A 9541-nucleotide genomic window follows, 5' to 3' on the forward strand; every position below is an offset into this window, starting at 1 on the left:
AGACACTGTGGGGTGGAGAAGGGCACAGCTCTCAACTTTAATTAGCCACACAGGGAAACCCGCTCCTCCATCTCACCTTTCTGATCCCTTCAGTGCTCCTCTATCCTCTACATGCAGACATTTGCAGCGAAAACACACTGCAAACTGCACGAGAAAGTGTTCTTGACTTTAATTTTTATTTAGAAAATTACTTCAGGTTGGGCTGTGATTGAAATGATGAACAATAAAGGACATCATTCTAGTCTTAAGCCACAGCAGCAATGCTGCTCAAATGGGTTGACCTTCAAGGTCAGCTTCAAGGCAAAGCTGTGCACCATATTTAGTGATTATTGACTTCACTTGTCTGCACATAATGGTCACTCAGGTGTAGCAAATTCTAAATTATATAACATGACTATATTCTACTATATTTTAGTATAATGTATACTTTTAGAGTAATCACTTTGTTAATACTGTGTCTTAGTGAATTTGTCTGTTGGGATGCACCTGAGGATTTCACGGCAGAAGTGTGTGTTAAGATTTGTTACAACAAACCACATCCTTATTTCTTTGTTTTCTTGTCTTTCCGACTTTTTACATTTTTTTAGCAACTTGTAAAAAAAGCAAAAAGCAAAAAAAACAAGCATAAATTCTACAGCCATGCAACAGCTCTGTGAGGCTGTACTTAGGCACAGCAGTGCTTTAAGTTAAATGCTAACGTTGCCATGCTAACATGCTGATAACATGCTGTTAAGCACGTATAACATTTACCATGTTCACCATCTTAGTTTAGCATGTTAGCATGCTAATATGTGCTAATTAGCACTAAACACAAAGTCCAGTTGAGTCTGATGGGAATGTCATTAGTTTCGGAGGAATTTGGCCATAAGCCAAAGTATTGGACAAACTGAAATTTTGACCTAATGGTGGCGCTAGAGGAAAAGTCAGAGGATCACCAACGTCATTAGGATTCATCCTCTGGGGACCATGGATGTCTGTACTTGTTCCTCTGTCTGGCTGAGGGCCAATCAATTAATTTTTAACAACAAAAACCTTTTATAATTAATGTTCATAACTATTGTAAAGATGTTATAAATTAAGGTATTTAGTACTAAATATATATATTTAGCACCAATAACAATGATTCACTGTAGTAAGCATGCATGCACACACACACACACGCACACACACGTTTTGTTCTATTATTTGCCCTTGATCAGTTAATTTAAAATAGATTCCTGGAAGGAGCTGAAGCCTCTGCACCAACCTTACAGCCACGTCCTGCTGCCATTATGAAGACCTTCACAATAATTAACCTTGCTTCAGCTTTTGTCTACTCATTATACACATTTCTCCGAGTGTCAGGGTGTGTGAGGAAGAGGGGGGAGTATTGCCATAGGCTAGAGGAGGAGAAATAGTATTAAGTGTTTATCACAAAAATTAGCAATGTTTTACTGAACACAAGTAAATGTTTAATGACTATTATGTGTTGCACCTTTATTGATGTATATGTTTTTAGCAAAACATCTACAAATAATTAACAGGTTTTTATTTTGGAAATGTTCTTATCAAGTGACAACGCCTGAAGGTTTTAAATGTGCGTCAGCATCACCTGAATTTCCACTTTTGAATTCAGACTTTCCCTTGCGAGTTTGAGGTTTTTATGGGACTTTGAGAACACCAAATGAGCTTTTGCATCACTGAAAACCTGGGACATATTGTCCATTACATGTCATCAAAACAGTGTCATCAAACACCTGACACTCACAAGATTCACTGTACTCAGCACTGGATTTGAGAAGAAAAGTTAAACATTAAACATTGCAGCTTTGTGTGGAGTTCAGAATGTTTATTAGAGTTTAAGTAAAAAGCACAAGTTTGTCCACCGCTCCATTTCTGGTTCCAGTTGACCCAGAAAACAGTCGTCCCCTGTGATATCGACCATAGCTCAGCTCACTTATAGCTATCCCATACTTCTCCAAGAATTCTGTTCATGACAAGTGCTGTAATTTCATTGTATAAATCAGGTACCAATAAAATACTTAACGGTTCCTACTGGTACCGAAAAGTAGGTAGAGTGGAAGAAAATGACTATGGAGAAGAAGCGAGGAATTTTAGAGGAAAGAAGAAATATTTTATACATTTACATATATTTTTTTGTAAATACAGGGTACCTACGGGGTACAGCACTGAGAAACAAAACTGAAATTTGGGAAAAATGACAACACTGACATTCTGCAGAACCTATAAAGTAATTATGGTATTACATATTTCACAGTTACGATATGCCACATATACAATGTGAAAATCAGATAGAGGGGTTTTTGAAAAAAAATTCCAAAAATATAGGTTATGTTCCCAAAATGACGACAGAGGTGCAGCAGTGTAGTTTTTGGGTAGGAAGCTTAAAGATAAGAGGTACAAATCTTGGAATAATGAGGGACTTGTCAATCATTTATGGAGTACAGCAACATACTTACAGTGACAGGTAAAATGCTAGCCCACTGCATAGGCGGTAAGTGCAGATGCTGTTTCTTATAGTGATGGACGAAGTACAATGAAAATATGCAATGTTTGTACATGTAATGTGTCAGAAGCTGAATATCAGAGTTGTTAACACCAATTTCCCCAAACTTTTTGTTTCCCAGTACTGTACCCAGTATTTACAAAAATACATAGAGCATTGTTTCTTATTTTGCAAAATGTGCCTCGGGTATATGTAAGCTCTTTTGAATACAGAAATACAACTTTAAAATTCACTTTTCTGCTTTTCAGATGTCAGCGACAAAATAAATGTTTAAATTCCTTCCTGCATTGTCACTACATGGACTGACATATAGTTTATTTAGTGAGGCAAAATACTCACCCTCCTCCTCCTCCTCTCATTTACTTCACAGTGTCAACAAACCAACAAACACATCCAGTGTGTCCATAAAGCCAGGTGTGGTCAGTTTTCTGGTATCTGATTTATGTCTTCCCAGCAGCACAGGAACATTGATGATAGGATGTGTCCCACGCTCAATTTTATCCACTTCCACTTAAAATGAATCAGATTGATTTCTTGGAAGTTATAGTAACCCAGAGCATGAACATGGCAGTGCACCTTTTAAAAGCTGCCCTAAATAATTAAATCATGAAATTGATATATCTAAAGTGAAGCAACTTCTTCAGGTATTGACAATATTTTTCAAACTGACTTCCTCATGCTGCCTTTATTTTTTAATCCCTATTTGACTGCTAGGTTTATTTATTCAGTGCTTGTACTCTTTAAAGATAATTTATGTGCTAGTTTCACAGGTGAGAGAGATAAAAGTATCTAACCTCATAAAAAAACACCACATTTGCACAATAGATACCTTATACTGTAGCTGCATCAACTACCAGAACTTCCAACTCATTTCCTTTCATGAGAATAAACCTCATTAGCACTGCATCTTATGGTGTTTAGTGATAGTTATGACAGGAAATGATATAATGAGTGTGTGTGTGTGTGTGTGCTGACTGGTCATACTTTCAACAAAGCAAAACTCAGCTCATAGGGAGTATGATGGATGCCAGATGGTTTGTGCAGCAATTAACTCACAAGATTAATTTTGCTGCACAAAATTAAATATGGGTACATTATGGATTAAAATCAACTGCGTCACCAAAAATGGGGAAGAACTTTTATAAGTGCGGTTTACACAAGAAGAGGATGTCACTTGCTTACCCTGCTGCGGTGGCCAATATGTCTGTGATTCTCAGTACTGAAGACACTGGCTCTCTGAGTATATGTTGTGAAAACTGCAAAAACAGGTAGAAATAGAGGAGGGGGATTGTCATTGGCCTGCATACAGGTTGTGATACAGGCAATCCTTCGGCAGGTTGCACAGAAAAACGGGCAAACAAAACAACACGGTGTATCTGGAGGCTTCAGGCGTTTTTGGTCAGACTTATGTGATGAAATGACAAAAGGTTTGTATGAGAACTGCATTCAACCTCAGTCAGTATCTGCAAGGTCAATAAACTGCAGTGCATGTTCTTAAGTGCTGAAATGGGAGAACTGTATCTGCCAGCATCTGTCATTCAAAGGCTGTGCATGTGTATAAAGCAAACTGTGAAGCTGTAAATTGTATTGCCTTTAGCAGACTGTTTGTTTGGGAGTCCCGTTCAGAACTGTCTCATGTACTGCGTGGGAGACAATTTCATTTATAAACATAAACATAGCCCCAGTCCTGGAAGGTCCTATAGAAAGAGGAGAGGATTTGCGCTGCTCTGTAACAAAGATGGGGCGGTCAACCAGACACGCATTTGCCAAATCAACCAGTTGAATCATCCTTGAAGTCTTTCCTCTTGTAAAACTGAAGAATATTGTTTGAAAACAAGCATAAATCTCACTTTTGTGTTTTCGAGTGTGGAATGGGCTCATTGTTTTCCCCTGTGGCCAGTGGGGAAAAAACACTCACTACTACTGCGGTTTTCTAACCAGCTGTGCAACTTTCCAAGTACCAGTGGATGTTTTCCAGCCCCAGGCGTTACAGGCCAAATGCTGATTAAACTGATTAATGTTGTTTTTTTAAATTTGTGGGGCAGATATCTCACACATTAAAATAATAATTATTCTGCATCATGTTTAATATCACCTCAGAGTTTGGTTGACTCTACAGGCTAACTTTAAGCTGTCCTCTCCTCCTCCACTTGGGCTGTCCAGTGAGTCCTCATATGGCTTTATATAACATTCAGAGGCTGTGTAAACCACTGTTTAAATTACTCAGCGGTTGGGGAAGAGCACCGGGGATGTAGTCTTGGACAACTAATGAGGATGTTAAAGTAGGGCAGGATGTTTTTTGGTGGCTTTAAAATATGTACTTCCCAGATATAAATCACTTGTCAAATCACAAGAAAACAGGATTTCTCACCATAACTGAAGTTTGAGTTCACATAACTATGAGTAAACAGAAAAGGGTGAATCTGTCTGCTTGGGTGATGCAGGAGCAAAATTCTGTCACAGTAACATTTAGCATGTTAGCATGCTATGTTCGCATTCATCTGAATGAGGCTATTGGTAATTCGTTTTAAAGATCTCCTGTCATGAACTGAATACTGGACAAGTGGAAATTCTGACCTCTCTGTGGCTCTAAAGTCAAGTGATCACCAAAGTCAGGTTATCCTCTGGGAACCATGAATGTCTATACTAAATTTCACAAAACCATCCAGTTGTAGTTCCAAATTTTGACTGGCAGACAGACTGACCACATAACTTTTTGAATTGTTCAAATCACATATTATCAAAACTAAATGAGGTGAAAGAATAAAAAAATGTTGCAGGTTAATTAACAAGCTTGTATTTTTCTCTTTGCTTAAGAGACTTTTTCTCATTTTCTGAGGACAGTTGTGTTGTGTGTTTCTTCACTGTTTACCTTCTTCTATAATAGAAATAGACAAGCTAGCAAGGCTACCAAAAACTAGCCTAGTGACGCCTTCCACTGTCTCTGTCGGTCACGGGACCTTCGCCTTGCCGTTCGTAGGGGCAGTGGTGTGGTGCAGGGTATATGCAGGTATACAGTGTATACCTACTTATTTTTCAGTCGGCATTGTGTATACCCACTTTCTAAATCCCCTCTGATGATCATTTAGTAATGTGTTTCAAGCCAGATATTTTTTCCTAGGATGGCGAAGGCATGACCTGCCCGACTCTTCCACTGATTGGCTAGTACACGCTGCCTCCGTTGGTTGTGCTGGTTAGGTTTAGGCATGAGGAGTGATGATTGGTTAGGGTTAGGGTAAGAATATCAGGGTAAGCCAATCAGAGGCAGAGTAGGGTGGGTCATGCCTTCCCAGGAAAAGAAATATCGCTTTGGTTTACCTCAATAATAATGCAACAAAATATGACCACTTTTGGAATATTTATTTAATGAAATTAATAGTAAAGATGAAGTGAACTACTCAAACAAAAATTGCTTTGTTTACAGATCCTATGAGGTTAAATTTACTCTGAGGCAATATTTAGTCGAACAGATTGACTGACTTTTCATTTGGGGAGAGCCATTTGTTTAAATACTCTGGGCTTAAATGTACACTCATTAATCTGTTACCAGCTACTGGGCAATCTTTGCTTTCCTAAAGTTGGTTTGTGAACATGTATTGAGAATTGTCGCATTCAGTTTTGAAATATTTTATTTTGAAAATTGGCTGTGTCATTCTGAGTGTAAACTAATCTCTGATTGAAACATCATGTTTGCCTAATCTTGAATATATCTTATATTCATGCATTAGGTCTGTGTAGGACCAGTAACATTTGCAAACTGCCCCTTGACAAATAATGTTAATTTTATAATGGTGGTGCAGTTTACAATAGAAACTACTGGGCCATATACTACATGCAAGTTGAGAGAATAGTTGTCCAATTTCGATGTGTGGCTGGACTAAGGAATAAGGAATAGTTCACTCAAAATGCATAATTATGTAGTTGTCTCACACTATAGTCTGTGGGCCAGTATTGATCTCTTCTGTGGCTAATGTTAATATGATGATCCTTGAAATTAAGTGACAATGTGCAAACACTGGCCCATTTTTGGATAAACTAAATATGCAAGAGTAGTCTTACACGTCACTTTTTATAACACAGGGTGTTTATCCTTCGCTGGACGGGCCACCTTAATTTTTATAATTCACCAATACACCACTGCGTAGCAGCCTCTCAAGAGTCTCCCTCAGAGCACACGCTGCTAATGTGGCTAGAAATAACTGTAGTAACTCACTCTTTTGGGATTATGTGGGATGAAATATTCCCACTGTGTTGTCTCTAAACTGTTTCAGACCTTCTAAAACCAAAGTCAAAAACTGCCCAGAGCATTATCAGGCATGTACAGTACATGGGATTTAGTGCAGATTTGTGCTGCAGTGTAATTGTTTATTTCTTTTAGTGTTACAAGCTAATGGGAGGGACAAATCAATGCCATTTCTGCCCAGAGATAAAAACACCTCTAAGATTTGTTGGTTAATTAGACCAATTTCTTACTAAGTCACAATGAGAGTCAATGAGGAAAACACAGTTCACAGTTGGGTGTATGTGTGTTTATGTGTGTGTTTATTATTTCATTCAGTAACAAAACATTAATTCTTTCCTTAAACAAATGTTAGCCTTTCATGGCTGATTTTTCTCAGAATGACTTGAGAGTCAAAAAACAGTTCTAGTGTAACGTGCTCTTTTGTCTGTTTGATAATAATACTGGTTCTTTCGCTTGACATTGAGGTTGATGGAACAAAAGCCGCATGACTGTAAACACCAAGGTAACCAGAAGCTGCAGAAGGCACAGAGTGTGTTTCTACCCCCACGCCCAGCCACAACGACAGGTTTTCAGTAAACAGACATGGAATAAGGGTTAAGAAAGAAAGTACAGTATATTTTATAGAAGTACAGTAAATTCCATGTAAAGATAACAAGGATGGAGTCTATGCTCTTATACCAATTTATACTAACTGCACCCAATACCAGAATTTCCCATTTTCCTTAAAGATGCATTTTCATTCTTTATTTTGGTTTCACGGCCCCAAGGACACAATAATGTAAGCTATACCTTGAAGAATAGGACCAGTAGATCTGTGGCACATTATTTATGACACTATCAACAGATAATGTTCCATTTGCAACTTCAGTCACAACATATAAGACATTAATCAAAATATGAAATGTATATACATTTTAAGTCACACACTGTCAATAGTTTTGTCAAGATCACTGCAAATGAATGTGTTTATGCTTCTGTTTATGTTCAAGTCCATTGTCCAGTACTCTTTATTATGAGGAGTACATTATGATTATACCTTCTCACTGTAACTCAAAATACATGCCCTTTTTACTGCCTTTTAAAAAACTATAAAAAATCTAATTTGTCTTTAATTTAATGACTTATAATTCTTCTTACCTTCATGTATCCATACATAACTTTTACATTTTAAGATGGTTAAAGACATCAATTAATCAATGACACACAGAGATCAATTAATCAAACTTGCTGTTGTTGGCGACACTTCATTTTAAAATTTTATATTTTAATTTCATAAAACTACCAGTAATGCAACCACTCTAGTCACAAACTGTCTGCGACTCACAATGCAAGAGTGGGTCCACTTGATTACTTCCCTGAGTATGCTGGTGTCGCATCAGCTAGGCGGAGTTTGCCATCAAATTAATGTAAAATAAGCACATTGAAAAGTGGGGGCAAAAAGGGATTTCGAAAAGTGTGTGTGTTTGTGTGTGTGTGTCGGGGGGGTACGTTACCCCTATCTCTAGTGGATGTTACGCCCAAGCACCGCACGCACATATCTTTCTTCACCTACAGTAGCATCTGTTCATTTTTGGTCAAAATCTGTTTATGCAAATTGTAATTGTGCTGGTTTTATATTTGCAATTTCCATAAGAAGGAAACTACTTAAAGCAGCTATAATTGATACTTTTATAATAAGAATGTATCAAATGACAATGTGAAATCAATGTGACAATGTGAAAAGGGGTAGCTCGTAGAGAATTATAACCTGAATCTGCAGCTCATTTTTTAGCTCTCTGGCCCACAACTTTACTGTTTTGGTTCACTCTCACAGCTAAAGAGCCAGATATTTCCCTCAGGAGTTGGTGGAGACCAAAAACAGAACTAAAAGAGAAGGGAATATGGGACTTACATTCATCAGGTGGCCAGAAACACGACTGATAATGTTGCTCCATAACTGCTGGATGTGTAAATAAGCAACTGTTGGCTAACACGTTGTCCATATCAACTTTGATGGTGAAGGTGATGATATGTCAATATGTTGATATGTCAATGTTGTGCTCACAACTTTTCCGCTGCCCTAATTGGCCAAAAAAATAAATTATTGCAGATTAAGAGGTTACCAGGTTAAGTTTTTTCCTCTTTTGTTGAGTTTGAAATGTATTTGTTTGTATTTGTATTTGCACGTTTGCATGTTACAAAGTTAATTTCATCTTATACCCTACAATATAAACTTTGGGTGGGCGATGAGGGGGCAATTTGGCTCTCAAACAAGCATTGGCTAGCCCTGCAAGAATGTTTTATTGACCGTTTTTTGCTCCTTGTGTTATTACTTGTAGTTTGCAGCTAGATGTTTTTGCATACTGTGTCACTTCTGAATCTGAAGCAAGCCAGCAAGTTTAAAGCTTGGCTCTGTCTTAAAACAAGGTATGTATGCTGTATGTAAAACTGCTGATTTGTGTTATTAATTTGAAGCAGTTATTCTCAGATTAAATAATTGTGTTGTTTTTTTTATTCTATCTTAATATTTGTATTCCATATATACTTTGAAATGGGTATTGGTTGCTGTAATCCTTCTTCCTCTCCCTACTTGTTGAAACAGTGATCCCTTTCTGGTAGATGGGTAAAGATTACAGTGATCAATAAATCTTTGGCATTATATTAAAATAATTTGCACTCCACATTGTTTTTTGTTATGGTTGCATTTAATAAAGTAACAGTGAAAGGGCTGCTAGCTCATTAATATGGGAACAAACAAAACCCCACCACCATTAACAGTTAGAAAGTAAGCTCACAGGAAAACTTTGAACTGC

Source organism: Siniperca chuatsi, linkage group LG21, assembly GCF_020085105.1.
Source record: "Siniperca chuatsi isolate FFG_IHB_CAS linkage group LG21, ASM2008510v1, whole genome shotgun sequence".
Classification (NCBI taxonomy): domain Eukaryota; kingdom Metazoa; phylum Chordata; class Actinopteri; order Centrarchiformes; family Sinipercidae; genus Siniperca; species Siniperca chuatsi.